The sequence below is a fragment of the Bufo gargarizans genome, chromosome 1 (assembly GCF_014858855.1).
Source record: "Bufo gargarizans isolate SCDJY-AF-19 chromosome 1, ASM1485885v1, whole genome shotgun sequence".
NCBI lineage: Eukaryota > Metazoa > Chordata > Amphibia > Anura > Bufonidae > Bufo > Bufo gargarizans.
Window position 1 is genome coordinate 378,449,763 of NC_058080.1, and position 27,681 is coordinate 378,477,443.

The 27,681-nt window shown below is 45.0% G+C and overlaps 1 protein-coding gene across 1 annotated transcript in view; it reads left to right on the plus strand.

Moving 5' to 3' along the window:
• The first annotated feature begins 343 nt into the window (after positions 1-343).
• Positions 344-27,681, plus strand: part of LOC122920516 (F-BAR domain only protein 1-like) — a 150,773-nt gene continuing 123,435 nt past the window's right edge. Inside the window, exon 1 of the mRNA XM_044270087.1 lies at positions 344-478. The gene's annotated coding sequence lies outside the window, so the exon portion shown is untranslated. The remainder of the gene's footprint in view (positions 479-27,681) is intronic.

Genomic DNA, 27,681 nt, shown 5'->3' on the forward strand with positions numbered 1-27,681 from the left:
GCCGCTTCCCCTGCTTCCCCTATAGTTACGCCACTGGGGACACTATTAATTCTAAGGAGCATAAAAGGGCCGTATTTTTTCTGTAGCAAAAGGCGGCAACCCTAGCTACGCATGACCAATGACCACTACACTGACAGGAGGGTGGCAAGCAACCACCTGCACATTCCAGCAGCCCGCCATGCGCGCTACACCAGCACTCCTCCTACAGCCAATCAGAAGCGAGCATCGCCCACGGACCTTCACTGAGACTGACAAGTCCACCCACCAATGAGCCGTGAGAAAGGCGTGGCTTCGCGTATCAGCCAGATGCTAGAGTTATTGGGGAAGGATGTAAGAGGGTGGGGCCTAGGAAGCCTGCAGACAAATGAGAACGGCTTGCTAGGATAGCGGCTCGGGTGGTTGTTGCCCTGGGAGAGGGGAGGGGTGATGCGGCACCTGAGGGGGCAGCGAGAGTCCAGAGGCCTGCACTTGTCGCCAGGTGAGGCAGCAGCTTGTCACTGTGGATGTTGTGGATGTCACGCAGCGCGGGAGGGGCTGGGGTGAAGGAATGTTGGAGGTTGTGTGCTATCAGTGAGGCATCTGACTGTATGCCTGCCCGGCAATGGCTTCTGTATCAGTTGTCATTGGAGGTGGCTGACATGTTTAGTAATGATATGTACTTAGCCATGTGACTAGCAGCCTCCCCTCACAGGCGAACCTACCTGCAGGTGAGTGTATGGGATATATTGCTGGTCCTGGTGGTGGACAGCCAGTGGGATTGTCAGTATATGATGCCCACTGAGCATGGTCTGTCACACGACCCCTGGAGCCATATAGTCCTGGATTTAGGGCAGACATGAGATATAGCTATGAATGATGAAGCGTGTATTACGTGTCCTGTGATGATGTGTACGTTTTCCCATCTGTTACTTTTAGAAAACCGAATGGCTGTGTTCTAGTATCCGCTGGTTGTGTCCATGCTATCGATCTAGTGGACTGGTACCCGTAAATGTTCCCACGGTGGGGGCCACGTGGGATAGGAGAAATGAAATGTTTCGGTTAATGCCTTATGCACACAGGCGTAGTTTCAGTCTAAAAACGCGGATCGGATGCGGACCTATTCATCTCAACGGGGCGCAAAAGATGTGGAGAGCACACTCATACGTCCGTTCTGTGGTCCCGCAAAAAAGTAGAACATGTCCTGTTCTTGTTGGTTTTGCGGACAAGGACAGGATATTTTTACAGAAGTTAAAAGAAAAAATGGTGACCGGGATCTGTGTTTTTCGGATCTGCGATTTGCAGACTGCAAAACTCTTATGGCTGTGAACATGAGTCCTAACCCTGTAATGACCAGTCCTTGAAAGGCTGCAATGACCAGATGCTTGTTCATTATTTGGCGCACGTGGCGGTTTAATGATTCTAACTTTTTTTTTTGGACTACCAAAATAATATATATATATTTTTTTTTTTATGTGACATCTAGGGCCTTTTATTATAATTTTTATATAATGTTTTTTCTTTTGGGGAAAACAGCAAAAAAAGTACGATTTTTCTTTTTCAAACTATATAATATGTATGGTTTTGCGTGCAACTGTGACGATGGCATGTGTTTTTTTTTTTTTTTTTTTTTTTTTTTTTTTCCTTCTTCTTCTAGTTGTATTATATATTTCTTTACCTATTTTAATGTCACCCAAGAGGTCATTAAAAGACCTCTGGGTGACACTAACACTTTTTTTTTTTATTTCCACTTTAACCAAGACATCTGAAGGATGCCCTGTTGCGGGGGTTGATTTTGATTTTGCGGTTTGCAAAAAAACTGATCTTCAAAAAATATGGATGACGTCCGTGTGCATTCCATTTTTTGCGGAACGGAACAGCTGGCCCCTGATAGAACAGTACTATTCTTGTCCGTTATGCGGATAATAATAGGACATGTTCTATCTTTGAACGAAAATACGGAAACGGAAGGCATACGGAGTAAGGCCTCTTTCACACTACCGTATGGCTATTTCAGTGTCTTGCGGTCCGTTTTGCACAGATCCGTTCCGTTTTTTTTGTTTCGGTTCTGTTTTTCCGTATGGCATATACAGTAATTACATAGAACAAATTGGTCTGGGCATAACATTTTAAATAGATGGTTCTGCAAAAAACAGAACGGATACGGAAGACATACAGATGCATTTCCGTATGCATTCCTTTTTTTTTTTTTTTTTTTTTTTTTTTTTTTGCGGACCCATTGAAATGAATGGGACCGTATACAGAACGCAAAAAAACGGCCCGCAAAACGGAAAAAAAAAAACGGTAGTGTAAAAGAGGCCTAACTTCTTTTTTTTTTTTTTGCAGATCCATTGAAATGAATGGTTCTGTATACGGAACGCAAACGGGAAAAAAAACATTCATGTGCAAGAGGTCTAAGGCTTGGGTGTCGTGTGAATATTTGTCACAGTAAGTTCGCACAACATATTTTATATTGCTAGTCTATGTGCGACACCATAGTCTAGCATTATAAAATATGTTGTGTGACACATGCCGTGATGTAGTTGTACCCTTTTTTTCCCAGTACCAAGCTCGGTAAGCTAAGGGTAAGGGATCCTCTATACAACCATATCCATTTTGTGGTCCGTGTTTATCCTGCAATTTTTGAGGGAACCCAAAAAAAAAAAAGCCTGTTCTTGTTCGCAAAATGGACAAGAATAGGACAGGTTCTATAATCTGGTGCCCGGTCCCATGGATGTGGACCGCACACAAATGACATCCATGTGCTGTACATTTTTTTTTTTTTTTTTTTTTTTTTTTTTTAATCTTTTTGCAGACCCATAGAAATGAATTGGTCCATGTGTGAGCTGCAAAAAGTGCAGATCGGACATGGACCAAAAGTATGGCCTAAAGCTGCCGTCCAAGGTTAGGAAAACATTCTTCCTGAAACAGTATCCCAGTCTAATCCATTCACACGTCTGTGGTGTATTGCGGATCCGCAATACACCCGGCCGGGACCCCCCATAGAACTGCCTGTTCTTGTCAGCAATTGCGGACAAGAATAAGACATGTTCTATTTTTTTTGCAGAGCCGCGGCCCAGGAAGTTCGGGGCCGCGCTCCGGAAATGCAGGTGCTCTCCGCATTGATTCCTGCTCCATTGAGAATGAATGGGTCCGCACCCGTTCCCGATATTGTGGAACGGATGCGGACCCATTTGCGGATGTGTGAATGGACCGTTAGAAGAGGCCAGTGCTCCGTGAGTGCCGCGGCCTCTTCCTAGGCCATATTACATCACCGTACATCAGTCATGTGGCCTAATTGCAGCTCAGCCCCATTGAAGTTAATGGGACTGAGCTGCAACACCAAGCACAGCCACTATGCATTGTATGGTGCTGTGCTTGGAGAGCTGCCGGTAGTCGGCTGCACTGACCAGAGCTCCGGTGAGTGCAGTGGGGGTCCCAGGGTGTTAGACCCCTGCTGATCTGATAATGATAACCTATCCTGAGGATAGGTCATCATTATATATTACTAGATAACCCATTTAAGGGCGACCATACACATTCAACAGCTATCTCTCCCTACTCCCTCCAGGCTCCCCCGTACACATACATGTTCAGAACACATGTATGTGGGAGAGCAGAGAAAACTGCTGCCAGACACTTCTTGTGGTGGCTTTTGTCCTAGAAGAATAAAAGGATCAGGGGAAAATATTCATTTCGTCTGATCCTTCATTTCCTTGACATAGTCTGTTGGGGGACAGTCAGGAGCTCCCCACACACATTAGACAGACGGCCAAACCCGCCATTCGCTGTGTTTCTTACTTCAGTCAGTTGGCGACGGTTTCTGGTGTACATTTTTAGTGAGTCAGGTCCACCTCCTCCTGCCACTGCCCTGCTCACTTTGTAAAAGTGGCCTAGGAGATAGAAAAGGGCAAAAACTGACAATTTTGGCGCAAAATGGCACTTGAGCAACATTTCTGACTTTTGTGCTCCAGAACACTGACGTACAAACTTGATCCACTTCGTCTAGCAGCTGGCGGTGAGTGAAATCTAAGCCTTTGGTGTCTCCTTGCCTCCCTGCAGTGGAGGATGCTGAGGAGGGAGCTCTACAGAACATACTGTACCTTGTGCTGAGGAGGCCCATCGTGCCGGTCTTCACACCTCATCATAGCTCATCCTCCATTTCCGTTCTAAACCTGCACTCTCTGGGTACTTCCTGTTTTGCTTAATAGAAAGGGGATTTTCACTTTTTTTCTTTTTAAAGTCTTGTAAATATCTCTGTGTTCTCGTATGAACACTATTCATATCTATATAGCCTGCAGGAAAGGCGCTGTAGTCCACTTGCAGGCAGCATTCCTTGCTGCCCGTCTATCTGTCCAGAGATGGCTCTGGTGATATGCATTCTGGGAGGTTTCGTCTTTTCACCAGACACCGCAAGGACTTACTGTCTCAGATAGGAAGACAAATATGCATGTTGAATTTTACTTATCACCCATCTAGTCCTAGAGTCTTTATTTAGACCAGAGAAATCTGCATGCTTAGTAGTACTCATTGATTTAAAGGGGTCAATCCCATTTCATGCAACTGGAATGGGATTTGCAAAAAAAGAGAAATATATATATATATTCTATATTATATATATTTTTTTAAAGCATTTCCTTCATATACCATACCATATATTAGAATGATCTTTTACAAATTATTTTAATTAGTGTGTTTTATAGTGAATCTGTCACCAGCAACCTCCCTCTACAACTGTTAGCATAGACACACATAGCTGTGGTTCACCTGATTAAAACGCTGTTTTTCTTTTGTTGATCCAAGACTCTGTTCCCAGGTTATATTTTTTCTTTATATGCAAATTAGGTATTTGGTGCAATGAGGGTGTCACCATTGCTCTCCATGCTCCACTCCTTTCTAAAGCCAACCCCTCCTTCATTGCTTTGCCACTTACTTACATTTCCCTAACGCCTCCACACCAGCACTGATAGGAGATTGATCCCACCTCCCAGGAACAGGAAACAACAGCGGAAGCCAAATAAAAAGACACCTCCTCCAACCTACTCCAGTTGTTGTTTCCTGTCCCTCAGGACGGGTGGAGGCTTGGCCAGTGCGCTGGCTGAAGATCTAATGCGCTCAGCCTAGGATTCTTCCTCTTGGAGGGCTGAGCAGGAGACTCTGTGCAGGAGGATTCCTGAGACTCTGCATTTCCCTTCCTCTTCCGGTTTCGCGGCTGTGGCTGATCTCGCCGCGATGGCCGTAGGGGGTGTGGCCAGGAGGAAGCTGCGTGCTCCCGGAGTCGGCGTGGGGGTGGATCTTCTAAGCGCGGGAGGCAGAATTTAAAACTGGCTCTGCTATGCCGAGAAGAGGGATTTTGGTTACAAGGTTTCCAGGATGTCCTCCGCTGATGCTGACGCCCCATGCAGATCTGCTGATCCCTGCAAGGCCCTCAGCCTGGTAAGAGACCTCCTCTGTTTGCAGCAGGGGTGCAGTGGGGTTCATGTGGTATTTCACTTATTCCAAGATCACCACACGGGTGCTGGTGTTGGTTCTTCCCTCGGGTCTAGTTTTAACCTAATGTATATACCCTTTAGGTTAAAGAGGTTGGCCCTGCAAAGTCCACGGGTGGTGAATCTACAAAAAAAGAAATGTGTGATGTGCAGGAAGAGTCTCCCCCTACTAATAAAAAGCCGCTATGTCCACGCTGCACAGAAAAAGTGGCAGCCCAGAGTCTCCATCATTTATCGAAAACCTTAGAACCCTTATTAGGGACTAGGTCAATTCGGCAATAGACCAACATATGGCTCCCTCCTCTCCCCAGCCATCTACCTCAAAATCTGTGGATCCTTCCTCGGACGTATTCAAGTTGGATGAAGGAGAACTTATCTCTGCAGACTCTCATTCCTCTGACTGCTCTGGTCATCCGTTATGTTCCCCTGATGATACAGATTTTTTTATTAAAAACTATACGGGCAACTATGAAATTAGAAGACGTTAAAGAACCCTTATCTATCCCTCACCAAATGTTTCAAGGCTTGGGAGAAGAGAAAAGACGGGTATTCCCTATTAATTATAATACAGTATAAAGGATATTATATCTAGGGAATGGAGAGACCCGGAGAAAAGACCCGTTATTTCAAAAGCTTTTAAACGTAAATATCCATTTGCAGATTCAGATTGTGAAGCATGGGGAAAAAACTCCTAGGATTGATGCCTCGATAGCAAAAATTTCAAAAAAAATCCTCCCTCCCCTTTGAGGACATGCGGTTACTGAAGGACCCCATGGACAAATAATGTGAAGGTCTGCTTAAGAAATCTTGGGAGACGGGGTCTGCTATGTTTAGACCTGCTATCGCGGAACACCGGCGCGGGTAGGTCCCTTTCTGTCTGGATCAATCGGATGGAAAGTCATTTAGCAGCTGGTACCCCCCAGGAAGAAATTATATAGTCTTTTCCGGTTTTAAAACAGGCTTCACATTTTTTGGCTGATGGTTCTGCTGATTTGGTGAGGCTCTCGGCCAGGTCTACTGCTCTATCAAGCGCCACCCGTAGAGCCATATGGTTAAGATCCTGGTTGGGGGATGCGGGCTCAAAGAGTCGCCTTTGTGCTATTTCCTGTGAGGGGGATAGACTCTTTGGGTCCGCATTAGACAATATTTTAGAAAAAGCTCTGATTCCAGTTTTTTTTTTTTTTTTTTTAGCAGAAAAAAATTATTTCAGTCCCAAGCCAGGTTTAAGCAGACTCAAAACAGAAAGGAGTCTTCAAGTAAGTGCCAATCCTCTAGGGCTTGGGGTAGGGGATTCTTATTCAATCCCGACTCCTCTTCCAAGGAGTCCTGTATACTAAATTATCACACGGTTTTAGATGATGGGGTGATTCTTAGACTATCCCCAGTCTTCTTACCAAAGATGGTCTCTAGTTTTCATTGCTAGCAGGAGATACTTTTACCATCCTTTTGTGCTTCTCCAGTCTCAGATCAGGAAAAGATGTTTCACTATCTAGATGTCAGGTGTTGTCTTCTAGAGTACCTTAGGGCTACAGCTTCCCTTAGAAAGTCTGACCATCTTCTTATCCAAATTTAAAGGAAAAATAGGTGTCTTGGAGCCTCTAAGGCTTCTATAGCCAGGTGGATTAAGCTGACTATCATCCTATGTTATAAAGAAAAAGTTTATCCTCTAGTGTTGAGGGCCCATTCTACAAGGGCTCTGTCCACCTATTGGGCTGAAAGAGGGGCTACCTCGGTGGATCAGATATGTAGGGCTGCCACATGGTCTAACCCCATGACTTTTTTCAGGCAGTATAAACTTGATGTTATGGCTAATCAGGATCTGGCGTTTAGACGGAAAGTCCTTTCAGGCCCTAAAAAAAAATCTCTTCTCTGTTAATCTCCTATCAGTGCCGGTGTGGAGGCGTTAGGGAAAGATGACAATTACTCTTACCGGTGACTTGATTTCCGGTAGCCTCCACAACGGCACTGGGATCCCCCTCCCCCACAATTTTTATTTATTTATTTATTATGAATTATCTTCGGTTCTCTGTTATTAACTGGAGTAGGTTGGAGGAGGTGTCTTTTTATTTGGTTTCCACTGTTGTTTCCTGTCCCTGAGAGGCGGGATCAATCTCCTATCAGTGCCGTTGTGGAGGCTACGGTATATCAAATTACCGGTAAGAGTAATTGTCATCTTTTTGCCGGAATGCGGCCGGATCTCCACCGGACCCCATTATACTTAATGGGGCTGGCGGGCATTCCGTTTGTGTTTTGGCAATGCTGGATCCAGACAATTCCAGCAGGCTGTTCTCTGTGGAACAGCCTGCCAGAATAAACCCTGCACATGTAAATGAGCCTTATTTTCTTTAAAGGGTTTTTCCAGCCTTTTAATATTGATGACCTATCCTCAGATTGAAGAGGGACAGGACACAGCATGCAGGTGTGTGCCTTCTCTTCATACAGCTGATCGTCAGGAGTGCTGAGAGTATGGCAGGCAGAAGAGTTACCATTACACTATTTATTAATTATCTTGCCTTCCTCTGGATCAACTTGCAGGATAACAGGCTGAACTGGATGGACAAATGTCTTTTTTCGGCCTTATGTACTATGTTACTATATACCTGCTCTGATGAAGGGGCTGAATTTTCTCTGCTTAAAAAATATAGAAAAACTATGCTGTCAAAATGGGATTTTTCCAGTACGTCCTCCATGACAGCACACATAGAGGATGTCCTTTATACCTCTAAAGGGACAGGAAGCACAGACAGGTTAAAAGCCCCTCCCTCCCCTCCAATCCCAGTGTTCTTCCTGTCCCTTTTAGGTCGGGAGTAACAGAGAAGTTCTATGTTAAATGACATTTTTTTTAAATGTTTTATATCTATTTAAATTCATTTTTTTTGGGCCCAGATGAGATCGGGGGGTCCTGCCTCTCCTTCCTTTCTATCCTTGGGCCGGCTAGCACCCCTCAAGGTGGGGTCTACTGGCCTTATCAGTACCCATGAAGGCCGCTGGGTCTGGTTGCGGTGTCTGCTTCCTCCTATGTTGTGAGGCTCTTGGCTTCGTGTGGCGCTTCTTCCTTCTTCCTCCGGTGGCTCCACGTGTATGTGCACTGCCATGTTGGAGGCGGGCCCCGGCATACATTCCAGCGTAGGAGCGCCCTAGTGAAGTCCTCTCGCGAGATTCGGAGAGAGGACGGACAGGCATGGATAAAGCAAAAGCAATGGATCCTATAATCAGTTCGTTACTGTGGCGGCATCCATATCGGGATTTGCCTGGGGCACGCTAGGAAGGTGCAGATTAACTGCGGCAGGAGGCAGAACTATATAAAATTGGGTAAGAGATCAGTGTTGTGTGTCTCTCTCCATGGAAGGTCCTGTGCCTGGTCGGTCCTTGTCGAGTTCAGACCCCTCTGCCCAGGGGCATGTAATTATGTAAGTTATATCTATATATGACCCTGTCTGATAAACTTCTGTCTACATAGAAAACAGTATTTCCTTATGTTATTTCAGGATGATAGAGAGGTTCATAAAACACCATCTGAACCAAAAAAGAGAGTTAAAAGATGTGCTACTTGTACGAAGAAGCTGGCGGAGTCCTACGCTAAGCAACTTTTCAGCTCTTGTATTTATAAACTCATTAAGGAGGGACAACCATCTTTATTGTCTTAAATTATGAAAATCATTAAAGAAGAAGTTCATTCCTCTGTGGTTAAATTAATACCAAAATATGTTCCACAATCTCAGGCTAAACGATTTTTTAATTCACAAGATATATACAGCCTTTTTTCTGCTTCCTCCAAAATGAGGGACTTTAAATTTTCATTAGGCCGAATGCACACGGCCATGTTCCGCGGCCGTGAGCGGTCCGTGGTATGCCGGCCTGGATTCCTGCTGATAGTGATAGATCATATGAGTGTATTACTGTAGTGCAGTGGCGGCATGAAGCGCAGGGCGTCATAGCAACCAATGATGCCATGCGCTCCTGCTGTCAGCAGGAATCCAGGCCGGCATACCACAGACCGCTAACGGCCGCGTGCATTCGGCCTTAACAGGAAAGAGAGACTTCCTTCTTGCTTTAAGTCCCCTAAACATTTCGTCCTGAATAGAATGAGGCTGAGCCACCTCTTTAATATTCATTGTTTGAAGGACTGCGGAAATGAGTGTCTAAATCTTCGTAGGAGAAGAAGAATTTTCGTCCCCTCTTCCGCCGGACCAGAAGCAACATCATCCTCCTCCTCCTCGATCTCTCCTTTAGATCTAATATTATAAACAGATTCTTCCTCTAATTCTGAGTCTATATCCACTCTAGCTCTTTTAGCGTTTAATGCTGATGATGCAAAACTATAGGTAGAGACTTCAAAAATAGACATACCCATTGTAAAAGTAATAAAAAGCAAACAAAAAAAAAAACACCTTGCCCTTTGACGATTCCTCGCAGTTAAAAGATGCTATGGATAGAAAAATTGGTCTTCTTAAAAAAATCCTGGGAAGTATCTTCTACATTCAGTTTTTCACGGCCGTGTGCGCTTCCTGCTGCTGCCGCAGTACAGTAATACACTGGTATAGATCATACCAGTTTATTACCGTACTGCCGCGGTAGCAGGAAGCGCACGGCGTCATAGCAACCAATGACGCCGTGCGTTCCTGCTCTCAGCAGGAATCCAGCCCGTGTTACCACGGACCGTGCATTCGGCCTAATGCAAAAGATACTTCCCAGGAGGCCGTGTGCATTCGGCCTTAAACAACACAAATATTGCTGCTACCTCAGTGTCACGTTCACTTTTTTTGTGTCTCTACCAGCTTGAGAACCATTTAAAAATGAAAACCCCAAAAGGAAGAAGTTCTATAGTCCATTCCACTATTGAAGATGGCTACAGCGTTACTCTCTGATGCTTCAGCAAAATCCATAAGATTCGCGGCCAGAAGCAGTTCTCTATCTAACACATCTAGATGAGCATTGTGGCTTAAGACCTGGTCAGGAGATATTCCGTAAAAAAACAAGCTGTGCACCTAAGGTTGTTTCGGGTATCGAACTTTCGATACCCAATCTAAACTTTTAGCCCGTATCGATATGATACCGGGATTTGTCTTTTATCGATACTAGGCTGTGCTACTACACAGCCCAGTATCAGAAAATATGGATCGCGCTGCTCTCAGCGTGCGCCATGTTCCCTCAGCAGCACAGGGAAGAAGGAAGCAGTCTCCCCCCCCCCCCCCCCCCTGTGCTGCTGCTGCCTCCAATGAGAGCACAGAGGGGTGGAGGAGGGGAGGGGCTGTGGCCACTGCGCCACCAATGATAACTAACGTTTAATACATTACAAATGCAGGCGGCTGCAAAAACACATTGCCGGAACCCTGCCTCTGATAAGGTGCTGCGATCCACGATTAACCCCTCGGTTAACTGCCGTTGATCGCAGCGCCCTGTCAGAGTTCGGGTGCCAGCAATGTGTTTCTGACACTGGCTGTATTTGTATATTAAACATTAATTATCATTGGGGGCGCAGTGCACCCCCCCCCTCCCCAGTATTAAAATCATTGGTGGCAGTGGCCACAGGGTCCCCTCACCTCCTCTCATTGGTGGCAGTGGCAGTTTCTGATCGGAGCCCCAGCAGTGTAATTGCAGGGCTCCGATCAGTTACCATGGCAGCTAGGACGCTATTGAAGCCCTGGCTGCCATGGTAAGCTCCCTGCTGCTGTGTGTACTATGCACATGGCAGCGGGGAGAGTGTGAGGTCCTATTCACCCTAATAGAGCTCTATAAGGGTGAATAGGACAAGGGATTAAAAGATCCCAGGTTCTAGCCCCTAAGGTAGGAAATAGTTATTAAATAAAAATATTAAGTATAAATCACCCCCAATTTTACATATAAAATATATAAACAATAAATAAAATATTACAATCGCCACGTCCGAAAAGTCCAAACTATTAAAATATAAAAAAAATCTCCTATGCGGTGAACGCCGTAAAAGAAAAAAATTAATAACTGCGCGATTCACCATTTTTATTTTTTGTCCCCCAAAAAAATAGGATAGGACTGTTCGATTATGGGCCGGACGTTCCATAAAATGCAGAATGCACGCGGCTATTTTTTTCGCGTGGTACTGAGTATCGAAATTTTGGTATCGAAACAACCCTATGTGCACCGTTCCCTTTTCCGGTACCTATGTTTTCGGTTTTAGATTCCATTCTATAAAAAGGCTACAGATTAAAAAAAAAAAAAAAAAAAAGGGGGCTTTCCTGAAGACAAAATTAAAAAAATCCCAGTCCTTCGGAAACCCTGATCCCTGTTATAAGCCCCAGTCTTACAGGGGCCAAGGTAAATTGTGATGATGGCGTTACCCTAAGGGAGGCAAGGGTAGGGGTTTTCTCCTTAATCCCAATACTACACAGCAGAAACAATTCAAACAAAGATATTCTTCCTGTAGGAGGGAGATTAAAATCCTGCCTTCCACAATGGGAAGAGATTACCTCCAATGCTTGGATTTTAAAAATTATACAATTCAGATACAAAATAGAATTCTTATGCCCTCCTCCCCAAAAAATTGTGGTAACTCATTTCGCTCAACCAGAACAGATATCCGCAATGCTTTCAGATCTGGAGAAACTTCAAGCCATCAGGCCTGGTGGGTCTGGGTCACTACTCAAAGGTTTACCCAGACCATCAGAAATATGTCAGCATTGCAGTTAAAAAAAACAACAAAAAAACTCATCCATTCTACATTTCCAGTTCCAGTGCCTTCCCTTTGGCCTATCCTCGGCTCCAAGGATTTTTTCCAAGATAGTGGCAGAGGTGATGTCCTGGTTGAGAAAGAAAGAAGGTATAAGAATAATACCTTCTCTGGACGATTTCCTATTGACAGCTCCATCGCCCCACAATGCTAAGAGAACAGCTGGAATACACCCTGTCCAGCCTTTCTCGCTTAGGGTGGATCATCAACCTAGAGAAATCAAACCTAATTCCAGAAATGAGGAAGATTTTCTTAGGTACACTATTGGATTCAGAGAAAAACGTTCATTCCTTTCAATAGAAAAACTAGTAAAAATGTACCAGGAAATCTCCTTATTCCAGAAGAAGAATGTCTGGTCCATAAGATCGGCCATGAAAATCCTGGGATTAATGACATCATGCATTCCCTTGGTCCCCTGGAGTCAGTTCCACTCAAGAGCCCTGCAAAAGACAATTCTGACTTACTGGAACTGGGATCGGAAGGCTTTAGATCAAAGGCTCCGCATCCCGGACTCTGTAATTCGGAGCCTTTCATGGTGGAAAGATCCAGAGAATCTTTCGCTGTGAATTCCTTGGCCTTCAGAACCTCAGATTATAGTGACAACAGATGCCAGCAAGTCAGGCTGTGGCGCCCAGATACAAGACTCTTACCTCCAGGGCCACTGGGATCACACTCTCCCAAAAATCGTCAAACTTCCGGGAGTTGAAAGCTGTCTTGGAGACCTTTCTAAAATCAGAGAATCTGCTAAAGGGTCATCATGTTCGAGTTTTCTCGGACAACATTGTAACAGTGTCCTTTCTGAAGCATCAAGGGGGATCAAAATTCACGCCCCTTCAGCATCTGTGAGCCTGGGTTTTCAGCTGGGCAGAGAAAAATGTTCTGTCAACATCCGCAGTCTACCTGAAAGGGGAACAAAATGTTACCGCTGACTTTTTAAGCAGACACTCCATACAACCAGGGGAGTGGTGTCTCAAGAAGGAAACTTTTCATCTACTCTGCAGAAGATGGGGGACGCCGCAAGTGGATCTTTTCGCCACACGGGGGAATTCCCATCTTCCCTGTTTATTATCACTAAACCCGTGGGACAGACCACTGGCAGTGGATGCCTTGTCTCAGAATTGGGACATGGATCTGGCTTATGCCTTTCCCCCGTTCCCTCTGATTGGGTCGGTCTTATCAAAACTGAGATCAGAAAAAACTACTCTGATACTAGTGGCTTCCCATTGGCCGAAACAAAGCTGGTTTCCAGTTCTAGAAAACTTTGCATTAGAGTTACGGGGTGTTTTTCAGAAAAAAAAAAATACCTATTGTCTCAAGGGCCTCTATACCATCCACAAGTGCACAAATTGAAACTGACAGCCTGGATTCTGAAAAGCAAATGCTGAGATCCAGAGGCTTGTCGGAAAAAGTGATATCTACTATGCTTTAGAGCCACAAAAGAGTCACTTCAGCCATCTATGTGAAGATTTGGAAACATTTTGTTCCTGGTATCTGTGCTTGCATAAGAATTTGGACTCTCCTTCCATACAGGACATTCTAGAGTTTCTGCAAGAAGGTTTTGATATGGGTCTTTGACCCAGTACAATAAAAGTTCAAATATCGGTCTTGAGTTGGTTTCTTGACTTCCCTCTTGTAGAGCACAGTTGGATAAAAACCTTTACTCGTGATATCTGAAGGATCCGGCCTCCGGTTATAGAGTCAGTCACTCCTTGGGACTTGTCGCTTGTCTTAGAAGAACTATGTAAATCTCCATTTAAACCGTTAGATAGCTGTCAGATTAAAATGGTATTTCTTGTGGCCATAACAGCAAGAAGAGTCGGTGAAATTCAAGCCCTTTCTTCCATATATGAGAATCCTGGATGACAGAATTATCTTAAAGTTAGACCCAGCTTTTATACCAAAGGTATTCTCTACCTTTCATCGTAACCAGGAAATTGTTCTACCCTCTTTTTGTACTGACCCAAGGAATGTGAAAAAACAGCTTTTTCATACTCTGGACGTTCGTCGGGCAGTAATACGATATCTAGAAGCAACTCGCCTCTTCAGGAAGGATTCAGCCCTATTTGTACAATTTGCGGTGAAGAACAAAGGGAAGCAAGCTTCAAAGTCCACTATTGCAAGGTGGATTAAATCAAAAATTCAGCAAGCATATACTTCCCAAAACGGATCTTGCCCATTCAGGGTCACATCCCATTCTACCCAATCAGTGACTGCTTCTTAGGCTGAAAGAGCTAACTCTTCGGTGGAACAAATTTGCAGGGCAGCTACCTGATCTAGGTTATAATGCCTAGTTTTAGGCATTATAGATTAGACCTCTCTTCTAATACAGACCTTGCCTTTTGGACGTAAAGTCTTATAGGCAGTAGTCCCTCCCTAAATTAGTGATCTGGTATTGCTCCATGTGTGCGGTCATGGAGGACGTCCTGGAAAACATAATTTAGTCTTATCGATAAATACCTTTCCATAAGTCCGATATGACAGCACCCTATTTTCCCCTCCCTTATTGTAGATATGTATATATTGTTTACTTGGGAATCTGCCGGTGTGATGATTTAGAACACTGGCATTGGAGGGGAGGGAGGGGCTTTTAACCTCTCTGTGCTTCCTGTCCCTTTAGAGGTATAAAGGACATCCTCCATGTGTGCTGTCATGTCGGACTCCTAGAAAAGTATTTTCCTATCATTTTATTTTTTATTTACTAATATATATATATATATATATATATATATATATATATATATAATTAATTTTAGACTTGATAAAGGGGAATTTAGCACCCCAAAAACCGTTGTCCTACGAATAAATTGAACACTGCCGTAACCGAAAACTTTGCCCACGACCAGTTGTTTTTGTGCGCCCTTTGTGGTCCATACGCTCTATGTAAAGTTCATCGTTTCTTGTTTTCATACCGCTACCCGAATGGCAGGGTGGACCCTGCCCAAGGAGATCGGACGAATGTAGGCTGCACCAACCGTTACTCATCCATACTTGATCTTCATTGCGGTTGCATCCAATTGATGCTACCTCAATAGGTGAGCAAACCATTTTCTTTTAGTAGAAATTTGATTTGCTGAACTTACTCACCCTATGAGCGCCTTTCTCCATCTTATTGGCCACTATTTGCTATCGCATTTACAGGGCAGGGTCCAGGAGAATGAACAGAACACCACCCTGAGAGGCAAGGTCACTGATAATGTTGTGTCTACAGGGCAGAGCCTTACAAGTTTTGCCACGCCTCAGATGTAGACGTGATGTCATCGAGATGGGGAACAAACACAGTGGAAAATGTCACATGACCATGTGCAGGAAAATGGGGCATTACAGATGAACACTCACTATTAGTAAGTGATGACATGTTTCTTGTTAGTTGATGCTGAAAATGGCAAAACTGGGATACGCTTTTAAACAGCGAAACAACACAAACTTCTGCCTGTCTTGGACTTTAGATATGTTGATCTCTATGAGTAGAACTGGGGAACTTTCTGCCTCAGGAAGTAAGTAAGCAATGATTACATTCACTGACAGCAATCGGATCTTGAAGATGGTAAAGAGTCATAGAGAAGCATTGCAGGAGAGGAAATGAGATGGACTCAGTAGAAGGTATGGGGCTGTTTCACTTCCATCTCCTGCATTGAATACTGGCAATAAAGAGAGAAAGGCGCTCATAGCGTGAGTATGTCAAATAAACACTATATCAACAATAGTGGGAAATGGTTTGCTCCCCTATTTTGATTGCACCAAATTGGGCGCAACCACAATGTGGGCTTAATGGGTATGGTTAACGGTTGATGCAGCCTGAACTTGTCCAATCACCTTGGGCGAGAGCAACACCGCCAATCGTGTGGAAATGGAAAAACGCCGGACCATAGAAGTCGAGCGTGTGGACAACAGGGCACTTTCACAACCAGTTGTTAAACAAATTTCTATGTATTCATTTTCCCTGCAGTGAGGAGGGACAACGCAATATATCTTCACATCTCTCTCCTCGTTCTAGCAATCTGTGGGGGTCTCCGCATTTAGATCCTTATCAGTCAAAAACTTTGATATTTCTCTATGGCATATCAGTAGTTTTGTGTAAGCTTGTAAGAACTATAAACTTTAGGAACCTGAACTATGCAATAATTCTGCTTTATTCACAAGGCATATCCCTTTGGTGGTATCTGTTCTCTCTTGGCACATCATAGGTTCTACTCATCACATTTTTATTAGAGAAATGTAGTTTTTCTCTTCATACAGTTACACACTGTTGCTCTCTCATCTTTGGTCTCGCTAGACTGAAAACAGATTGAACTGTATGCTGCATAGTTTCACTTCTTGGTATAGTAGTTATATGGAATTTTCTGTAATCTGTCACTAGACCACATCCTGCTGTCTTGTTGATGCTTTAGAACAGAGCTTCTCAAACCTTTTCTTCAGGGTCTCTCCTCATCAATGCCAAACGTGGTCAACATCCATGCCAAACATGGGACATGTAGAATACTGTCAGTACCTGCCACAGTGCCCTGGTATTAACCATTATTCTCCCAGTAGTAGGAGCTGAGATTTAAATCTTTTATTTGTGATTTCAACATAAGGCCCCTTAGTGACCACTCTTAAAGGGGTTTTCCAACTCTAAATGATGATCTATCCTCTAGATAAGTCTTCAGTATTTAATTGTGGGGGGGTTCAACACCTGGGACCCCCCACGAACGGCTGTTAGAAGGCAGAGCAGCCTTCTTGCAGATTACAAAGCACAGCGCCTTACATTGTATAGTGGCTGTGCATGAATGGGACTGAGCTGTGCCTAGGCCACGTGACTGATGAACGTGACATCTTTGGCCTCGGGTAGAGAAGGCATTGTCAATCAGGTGCCGATGCCTTCTCAAAATGCTATGAGCGGGGATCCTGGGTGTCAGGTCATCCATATCTGAACAGTGGGGATCCATCTAGAGCATGGATGCCTAACCTGTGGTCCTCCAGATGGTGCAAAACTACAATTCCCAGCATGCTCGGACAGTCTATAGATATCAGCCTACAACAGGGCACGGTGGGAGTTGTAGTTTTACAACAGCTGCAGGGCCGCAGGTTGTGCATCACTGATCTTGTCCTTGTTTTTCATAGATCAATTTTGCCCTATTTTATTTTTATTTATTTCTTAATTCTTTTTGCATCTTCAAACTGTTCAATCAGTGCTTTTTCATAGAATTCTTATTATCTATTGCTGTGCTTTGATCTCCACATAAAGCTTCTCTGGTAAGAGACATACAAACTCTCGATTTCAAAAATTCTGCGAACTTGAAACTAACCGAATATTAAAAGGTTCGCTCATTCCCTAGTTTGTATACAGAGATAACTGTAAGCAGAGGTCGCAATAATGCCTGTACTGGCGTCATAGACGCCTATACAGGCAGTTTTACTCCCTAAAAAAGTCTAATGCGTATAAATACGGACAATGATTTCACTGCCATTCATGAGCGCACTGATCGCTGTGAACGGCACAGGCAGTACACCAATCCAATAATGGCTCCGTACAGAGCTTTGTTATTAGGGAGGAGGCTGCTGATTTGCCAGTATCCACAGGCTGCCGTGCCATTGGCTGCTCCTCTCACACCCCTATTCTGCCGCGCGCTGAACACAGCAGCTGCAGCTTCCTTTTCAGTTATTGTGAAAATGGGGAGCGCGTGCTACCCCCGCGCCATTGCCAGCTGCGGATGAAGTACTGCTGACAAAAGGGAAAGCATGGCAGAAACTGAGCCTCTGCTGAGCAAAGACCATGTGCCCAGGTGATGTCACACCAGAAGTACCAGCGTGCCCTGTAGGCTTCTATCTGCTGCTGGGAGCTCAATGTGGAGGTTTATGAATGGAAAAAACTAATAGCCAAGAAGCTAAACATAACCCTTTCTGACCCTTACGTTAAAACATAAGGTATTAGAGCAATCAAATGAGAGTTAACACCTACAGGAAAAAATATTTTTAAAAACCTGCTGTTTGTCTAGATGCAAAAAAAGCAAGTGGAGATAGTAGTATACCAAAATATCAATTTATTATCAAATATAAAATATGGGAAAAGGACGGGATGGTAAACAGAATATAGAAAAGCGAAGGGCAGTATACACAGCTGCATGTACATGTACATCTATGCGACAATAAGCATAGATGGCTCACAGGTGGAAGTGGTAAAAGATCAAGGACAGCCAAGTGTACGTAACAAATATGCCCCAATCTGGGCTATATAGTCTAGGGTATAAAACAAATATAGCTGGATGTCCGTGAATGGCACCACAACGTCCAAGGATCATAGGCGACCAAGACAGACAGATATAATGCAAAAATAACTCCAGTCTAGTCTATCACTAAATCCCAGGGTATAGCAATGTTTTGAAAGGTATCAAAAAGGCCTAATATGGATGTGGTAAGAGACCATATATAGGTATTAGGGGTGCACCGAAATGAAAATTCTGGTCCGAAACCGAAAATTCAGGATACCCCTTGACCGAAACCGAAACTGCCTTTTTGCCCAAATACTTTTAAAAGACCGCCCCCCCCCACCCCATAACAGTGCCATCCACAGACCCCCACCCACCCCATAACAGTGCCATCCACAGACCCCCCCCCCCCCCCATTGTACAATTAATAGAAAATAGCGGGGAGGGACTGGGAGGAGGAGCTGGGGGCCGGTGCGTTCACTGTGCTCCGGCCCCCAGCTCCAGTAGTTATAAAAAGTGTGCAATTAATAAGGATTCTATTCATGAGGCCCCCTCTGCAGTAGAACATTCAATATAGCCACATCCTACTCACAGGGCTGTTATCTTAATGCTGGCCGGCTGAACGCACCGGCCCCCAGCTCCTCCTCCCAGTCCCTCCCCGCTATTTTCTGCCGATATGTACAAATATCGGCCGAAATGGATTAGGTGCATTTTCGGCCGATATTTTCGGCTGCCGGAATTTCGGTGCACCCCTAATAGGTATAAGGCAATACTATATGCAGGACGTACCTGAAGCCATGATGAACACAGGAGGATACTGAACCCTAAGCGCAAGACCTCGACGCGCGTTTCACCTCAGCGGCTTCGTGAGGCTCCTGGTCTCAAAGGTCTATAAAAGTAGGGTACCTACTCTATTAACACTTCTATCCACATAAGGCCATCTAGAGAAACGGCTGTTTTTTCAAATTCTTTTTTTCCATGTAGGTGTTTAGGTATTAGAGCAATCAAATGAAAGAAACAGGGTTTTGTTAGCCTCTTGGCTATTAGTTTTTCTATGTAAGTACCCTGGACCACAGAGGTCTATTTTCCTGTATGGAGCGCACTGCCCACAAAGAGGAGAGAGGACTATACGGTACACTATACTGTGCAACAGTCCGATATATTGTGTACGAGACTGTCCTATAGCTGCCTCCTGTGCATTCGTCCCTGTTCAATTCTTATTGCATTGAGTTTTGCACAATCTCTCGCTCCGATCCCTACGTGACAGATTTGGTCTTCTGAGAGAGAAATTTAAAATGGTAAAAATTTGCTATTTCTGCATGGAAGACATCATAGAGGAGACTGGTAATGGTTTCCTCAAAAATGGTAAGGGCTCTTTCACACTTGCGTTCTTTTCTTCCGGCATAGAGTTCCGTCGTCGGGGCTCTATGCCGGAAGAATCCTGATCAGTTTTATCCTAATGTATTCTGAATGGAGAGAAATCCGTTCAGGATGTCTTCAGTTCCGGACCGGAACGTTTTTTGGCCGGAGAAAATACCGCAGCATGCTCCGGCCAAAAATCCTGAACACTTGCCGCAAGGCCGGATCCGGAATTAATGCCCATTGAAAGGCATTAATCCGGATCCGGCCTTAAGCTAAACGTCGTTTTGCCGCATTGCCGGATCCGACGTTTAGCTTTTTCTGAATGGTTACCATGGCTGCCGGGACGCTAAAGTCCTGGCAGCCATGGTAAAGTGTAGTGGGGAGCGGGGGAGCAGTATACTTACCGTCCGTGCGGCTCCCGGGGCGCTCCAGAGTGACGTCAGGGCGCCCCACGCGCATGGATGACGTGATCGCATGGCATGTCATCCATGCGCATGGGGCGCTCTGACGTCATTCTGGAGCGCCCCGGGAGCTGCACGGACGGTAAGTATACTGCTCCCCCGCTCCCCACTACTACTATGGCAACCAGGACTTTAATAGCGTCCTGGGTGCCATAGTAACACTGAAAGCATTATGAAGACGGATCCGTCTTCAAATGCTTTCAGTTCACTTGCGTTTTTTTCGGATCCGGTGTGTAATTCCGGCAAATGGAGTACACGCCGGATCCGGACAACGCAAGTGTGAAAGATCACTAAGAGGAGTATTTTTACTCTTCTGGAAAAAATGTAGTGTGACCTCTGGCTGTAAGTCACTGATAACACTCTAGATTGGTAATCGGTATCTGAACAATGGCTGTCTGACACCCAGGACACCCGCCAATCAGTTGTTTGAGAAGGCACCGTCACTTCTGTGAGCAATGCGGCCTTCTCGCAGCTTACCCTAGGCCAGTTACATCACATTCATCAGTCACATTCAAATGAATGGGGCTGAGTTGTGATATCAAGCACAGCCGCTGTACAATGTTTGGCATTGTGCTTGTAAAGCTGTAAAAAGGCCACAGGAGCGTTAGTGCCTTCTCAAACAGCTGATCGGCGGGGGTCCCAGGTGTCGGACCCCAGCCGATCAGTTACTGATGACTTCTCCAGAGGATAGGTCATCGGTTAGTTGGAAAACTCCTTTAAGAGTGGCCACTAAGGGGTCATGGGCTAAGCCACTGCCTTTTTATGGTGGCCTAGTCTAAGTGCTGCATCTGACAGCAGGAGCTCAGCTCTCACGACAGCCAGCCTCCTGCTTTAAAGGCCTGAATCGTCAGAAGCACTGATCCCAGCCATTTACCTTCTAGATGCTGCTGTCAATAGTGATGGCATCTAAGTGGTTTCAGAGGGAGGTGGCTCTCCCTGCCATGCATTTACCCCACTCCGAATAAGATTGCTGGGTGCCTAATAAATGCCTCCAGGCCAGCCCTTAGTGTATGACTATTAGACTTTTGCTAGAGGCGCAGCCTAAGGGCTCATGCACACAACCATTGGATGTTTTGCTGTCCGCAAAACACTGATACCGGCTATATGCATTTTGCGCAACGGTTGGCCTCTAATAGAACAGTCCTATGCTTGTCCGTAATCTGGACAAGAATAGGACATGTTCTATAATTTTGCAGATGGAATGGATGCGCGGATGCAGACAGCACATGTCCGCATCTTTTGCCGCCATATTGAATGTGGATCAGATGCGGACTGAAAATACATTCATGTGCATGAGCCCTAATAGATTGCCTGTCAGTTTCTTACTGACAGCATAATATACTGTACTACTTGAGTAGTGCAGTGCTTTACAGAAGCGATCAGAGGATTACATGTCCCCTTGTGGGACCAAGAAATAGTAAAAATAGGAGTGAAATAAAGTTTTAGATAAAAAATCACCTCCAAATATTTAATCTCGTCGCATCCATAACGTCACACACTATACAGTTATCACTTAAATTATCCCATCTGATAAACGCTGTAAATTTCAGTTTTTTTGTTTGCCACCAAAACAATGAATAACAAGCGATCAAAAAGTCTTATGTACCTCAAAAGCCCACAATGAATATTGCAAGTCATCCTGCAAAGATCAAGCCCTCACACAGCTCTGTAGAAAAGCAAAATTGTTACGGCTCTTGGGATGCGGCAATACAAAAACATTTTTAGAAAAGAGTTTATATTGTGTAAATGTAGTAAAATAAAAATAAAAAACAATGTATTTGGTATCGCTGTAATCCTACTGACCCAGAGAATAAAGTTATGTTATTTATGCCACAATGTGAATGGCAACATTTACAATGTAAAAACTCAATGGCGGTATTGCTTTTTCCCAATCCTCCAGAAATGGATAATAGAAGTTCATCAATGAGTTTGTGTACCCTGAAATGGTGCCATTAAAAACTACAACTTGTCCTGCAAAAAAACACCATACTTCCCAGCTGGGATGAGGTTTTGATGTTAGTGTGCTGTGCCTCTTTTTCTCCACACATAGTGTTGTGTGTTTCTTCCAAACAACACAACTTTGGTTTCATCTGTCCACAGAATATTTTGCCAGTACTGCTGTGGAACATCCAGGTGCTCTTGTGCAAACTGTAAACGTGCAGCAATGTTTTTTTTTGTTTTGTTTTGTTTTTGGACAGCAGTGGCTTCCTCTGTAGTATCCTCCCATGAAATCCATTCTTGCTTAGTGTTTTACGTATCGTTGATTCGCTAACAGGGATGTTCGCATATGCCAGAGACTTTTGTAAGTCTTTAACTGACAATCTAGGATTCTTCTTCACCTCATTGAGCAGTCTGCGCTGTGCTCTTGCAGTTATCTTGACAGGACAGCCACTCCTAGGGAGAGTAGCAGCACTGCTGAACTTTCTCCATTTATAGACAATTTGTCTTGCCGTGGACTGATGAACCGCAAGTCAACAATTCTTAATCATAGGTCTTCTGAAAGCTCTTTTGTGTGAGGCATCATTCACATCAGGCAATGCTTCTTGTTAAAAGCAAACCCAGAACTGGTGTGTGTTGTGTTACTGCTCCACCATGTTGGTGAAATGCTGCCTCCTGCTAAGACGTTCCATATTAGCTGGGGGTGCTGATTGTTGTGGCATGCTGACAAAGCTTTTCCACATGTCGGCAATGCTAACCCTCCCTTCTGAGGTGCTGGCGGTACCCCAGCTGCGTTAGCGACTTCTTCCTCCTCCTCTGCCTTTGCCTTGTGCTTCGACTGATCCCCCGCTGTCTGTTGGGAGTGCCATCAGCAGCGCCTCTACCAGCGTGCGCTTGTACTCGCGCATCTTCCGATCACGCTTCACTGGCGGAATTAAGGACGGCACATTGTCCTTGTTGCAGGGATCCAGCAGGGTGGCCACCCAGTAATCAGCACAGTTTAGAATGTGGGCAACTCGGTAGTCGTTGCGCAGGCACTGCAGCATGTAGTCGCTCATGTGTGCCAGACAGCCAGAGGCAATGACAAGCTCACCTCTGCTCGCATAGTCTCTCCAGCATGTGCAAGGTGGCGTTCCACCTTGTGGGTACGTCGCATATGAGGCGGTGTGCGAGAAGGCTGAAGTTGCGCTGTAGCGCAGACGGGCAAGCAGCAGGGTGAGTACTAGGGATCAACCGATATAGATTTTTTAGGGCTGATACCGATAATCTATGAACTTTCAGGCCGATAGCCGATTTATACCGATATTCTGTGAATTTTCATATTATATTATTATTTTTTTTTTTAAATAAAATTCCTACACACTGTGCCACCAATGATTAATACTAGGTTTGGGTGGGGGGGCGCACTGCGCCACCAATGAAGATAACTGTCTCATTAATTCATATACATATTCATATACAAGTTATCTTCATTGGTGGTGCAGTGACCACAGCCCCTTCCCCCCCCTCTTGTCCTCCCTCCTCTCATTGGTGGCAGCAGCAGCACAGGGGGAGGGAGACACGTCTTCCTTATCCCCTGTGCTTGTTTCCTATACGTAATCGGTATATCAACAAAATAGATGCCGATACCGATAACGTTCAAAATCCTGAATATCGGCCGATAATATCGGTAAAACCGATAATCGGTTGGTCCCTAGTAGGGATCGACCGATTATCGGATTTACCGATATTATCGGCCGATATTCAGGATTTTGAACGCTATCGGTATCGGCATCTATTTTGCCGATATTCAGATAGTGTATGGGAACACAGATCGCGCTGCTGACAGCGCTCTCCGTGTTCCCTCAGCAGCAGCACAGGGGAGAAGGAGCAGTGTCTCCTCCCCCCTGTGCTGCTGCTGCTGCCGCCAATGAAAGTACAGGGGACAGGAGGAGGGGAGGAGCTATGTCCACTGCTCCACCAATGAAGATTAATCTATCATTCATTCATATACAGGAGGCGGGAGCTGCAGGATCACATAGCCGGCTCCCGACCTCTATGAGCTGTAGCTGCGATCTGCGGTAGTTAACTCCTCAGGTGCCGCGGATCGCAGCTACAGCTCATAGAGGCCGGGAGCCGGCTATGTGATCCTGCAGCCAGCTCCCGCCTCCTGTATATTAATAAATTAGAGATTAAGCTTCATTGGTGGCGCAGTGCGCCCCCCCAAAGCCCCCCAGTATCAGACATTGGTGGCGCAGTGCGCCCCCCCTCCCCCCCAGTATCAGACATTGGTGGCGCAGTGCGCCCCCCCTCCCCCCCAGTATTAAGCAGTGGTGCGCCCGCCCTCCCCCCCACCCCAGTCGCAGTGCGCCCCCCCCACAGGATCCCCTCTCCCCTGCTCCTCCGATCGGAGCCCCAGCAGTGTAATGCTGGGGTTCCGATCGGTTACCATGGCAGCCAGGACGCTATTGAAGCCCTGGCTGCCATGATAAGCTCCATGCTGCTGTGTGCACAAAGCACAGAGCAGCAGGGACAGTGTGAGATCCTATTCACCCTGATAGATCTCTATCAGGGTGAATAGGACAAGGGTTCTAGTCCCTAAGGGGGCTAAAAGTTAGTTAAAAAAAAAAAAAAGTTAAAAAAAAAAAATAATAAAAACACCAAAATATTAAATATAAATGAAAAAGAAAGATTTACAAAAAAAAATACACATTAACAATAAACATTAATTTTCAGCAGATTTGTGGGAATTTTTTATTTTTTTTTTCAAAAATGAAAATTCCCAGAATATCGGTATAAATTATCGGCCTGAAAGTCCACAAATTATCGGTATCGGCCCTAAAAAATCAATATCGGTCGATCCCTAGTCCCTAGTGAGTCTCCCCCCCCCCCCCCCCCCCCAAACGGATGAGTTTCAAAACAGCCTGCTGTCGTTTCCCCCTGGCTGTGTTGAAGTTGGTGGTGGAGGTGTTACGCTGACCGGATGAGGAAGCAGAGGAGGAGGCAACGAGAAACGTCCTGAAATCCTCTGTGGCGGAAGGACATGTGCCAAACTGCTATCCGCCTCAGGCCCAGCTGCCACTGCATTTAACCAGTGTGCTGTTGAGGAGATATAACGTCCCTGCCCGTGCTTATTGGTCCACGTATCGGTGGTTATGTGGTCCTTGCCACCGATGGTGTTGCGCAGTGCACACCTGATTTTGACCGCCACTTGGTTGTGCAGGGCAAGGATGGCTGGCCTGGAAAAGTAGTGGCGGCTGGGAGAACCATGTACTGTGGGACAGCCACTGCCAAAAGGTTTTTAAAAGTCTCCATCTCCACAAGAGGGAATGACAGCATTACAAAGGCGAGGAATTTTGGAATGCTGGCATTCAGGGCCAGGGATCACTGGTTGGTAGGTGGGTACTTCTTTTTCTCCAGTGTTTGGGGGATGAACAGCTGAACGCTTCCATGGGACAGTGTGGAGATGCTTGGTGGAGGTGGTGGTGTTGCTGCCACATTCTCTGTTTGCGGGCTGGCAAGTGTCACTGTTACTCCAGAGGGGGAGGAAGAGTTTTTTTTTTTTTTTTTGTGGCAAATTACTAAATTCAATCGAGTAATCGTTTCAGACCTACATTGCACCCACAAAAAAATTGCTATAGGTCACCTACAGAATTAACAGCCAGATTAATTATTATATTTCTGTGTCAGGGGTGCAAAGCTGGTGTATTGCACCCACAGAATAAATAGCCAGATGAGATTCCTAACACCCTCCCTCACTTCAGCTTCCTGTCCCTGCACTACTGAGAGCTGATGGGAGGTGCTACACATGATCCTTCTTGTATAGAGGCTGCGTCACATGATGAACCGGCCAATCACAGCCATGCCATTGTTAAGCATGGTTGTCATGGCTTCTAAGTGCCCATAGCAAAGTTCGGGTCCGGGTACCCGAACCCGTAAAGTTCGGTATGGACCCGAACTTTGCAGTTCGGATTTGCTCAACACCACTCTGTACCAATTTTATTTTTTATTTTTTTTATGTTGGAAAGCACCTTTTAAATCTCAGCTGTTTCTGTGCTTAGGAGTCATGTGGGCGGTCCTACTTGGTGATCTGCTAGCTATAACCTGTCTGCACACACCTGTATAACCACCCACATGACTTAGGATAGAACTGATTAAGGCTGCTTTCACACTAGCGTTCGCTGGTCCGTTCGTGAGCTCCGTTTGAAGGGGCTCACGAGCGGACCCGAACGCAGCCGTCCAGCCCTGATGCAGTCTGAATGGAGCGGATCCGCTCAGACTGCATCAGTCTGGCGGCGTTCAGCCTCCGCTCCGCTCGCCTCCGCACGGACAGGCGGACAGCTGAACGCTGCTTGCAGCGTTCGGGTGTCCGCCTGGCCGTGCGGAGGCGTGCGGATCCGCCCAGACTTACAATGTAAGTCAATGGGGACGGATCCGTTTGAAGATGTCACCCTGTGGCTCAATCTTCAGGCGGATCCGTCCCCCATTGACTTTACATTGAAAGTCTGGACGGATCCGTCCGAGGCTATTTTCACACTTAGCTTTTTTTAGCTAATATAATGCAGACGGATCCGTTCTGAACGGAGCCTCTGTCTGCATTATTATGAGCGGATCCGTTCAGAACGGATCCGCCCGAACGCTAGTGTGAAAGTAGCCTTAAATGAATAAATTACAAGTTTAACGGAATCTTTTCCCCTACAACTATTTATCAGTCTGCCCAGCTTTTTCTCCTCCATAACATGCAGATTGAACTTCTTGGTGACAGGTTCTCTTTAACCACTTCAACCCCGCTAGCTGAAACCCCCTTAATGATCAGGCCACTTTTTACACTTCTGCACTACACTACTTTCACCGTTTATTGCTCGGTCATGCAACTTACCACCCAAATGAATTTTACCTTCTTTTCTTCTCACTAATAGAGCTTTCATTTGGTGGTATTTCATTGCTGCTGCCATTTTTACTTTTTTTGTTATTAATCAAAATGTAACTATTTTTTTGCAAAAAAATGTCATTTTTCACTTTAAGCTGTAAAATTTTGCAAAAAAAACGACATCCATATATACATTTTTCGCTAAATTTATTGTTCTACATGTCTTTGAATAAAAAAAAAATGGGCAAAAAAAAAAAATGGTTTGGGTAAAAGTTATAGCGTTTACAAACTATGGTACAAAAATGTGAATTTCCGCTTTTTGAAGCAGCTCTGACTGACTTTCTGAGCACCTGTCATGTTTCCTGAGGTTCTACAATGCCCAGACAGTAGAAAACCCCCACAAATGACCCCATTTCGGAAAGTAGACACCCTAAGATATTCGCTGATGGGCATAGTGAGTTCATAGAACTTTCTATTTTTTGTCACAAGTTAGCGGAAAATGTTGATTTATTACATTTTTTTTTTTTCTTACAAAGTCTCATATTCCACTAACTTGTGACAAAAAATAAAAACTTCCATGAACTCACTATGCCCATCACAAAATACCTTGGGGTGTCTTCTTTCCAAAATGGGGTCACTTGTGGGGTAGTTATACTGCGTTGGCATTTTAGGGGCCCATATGCGTGAGAAGTAGTTTGCAATTAAAATCTGTAAA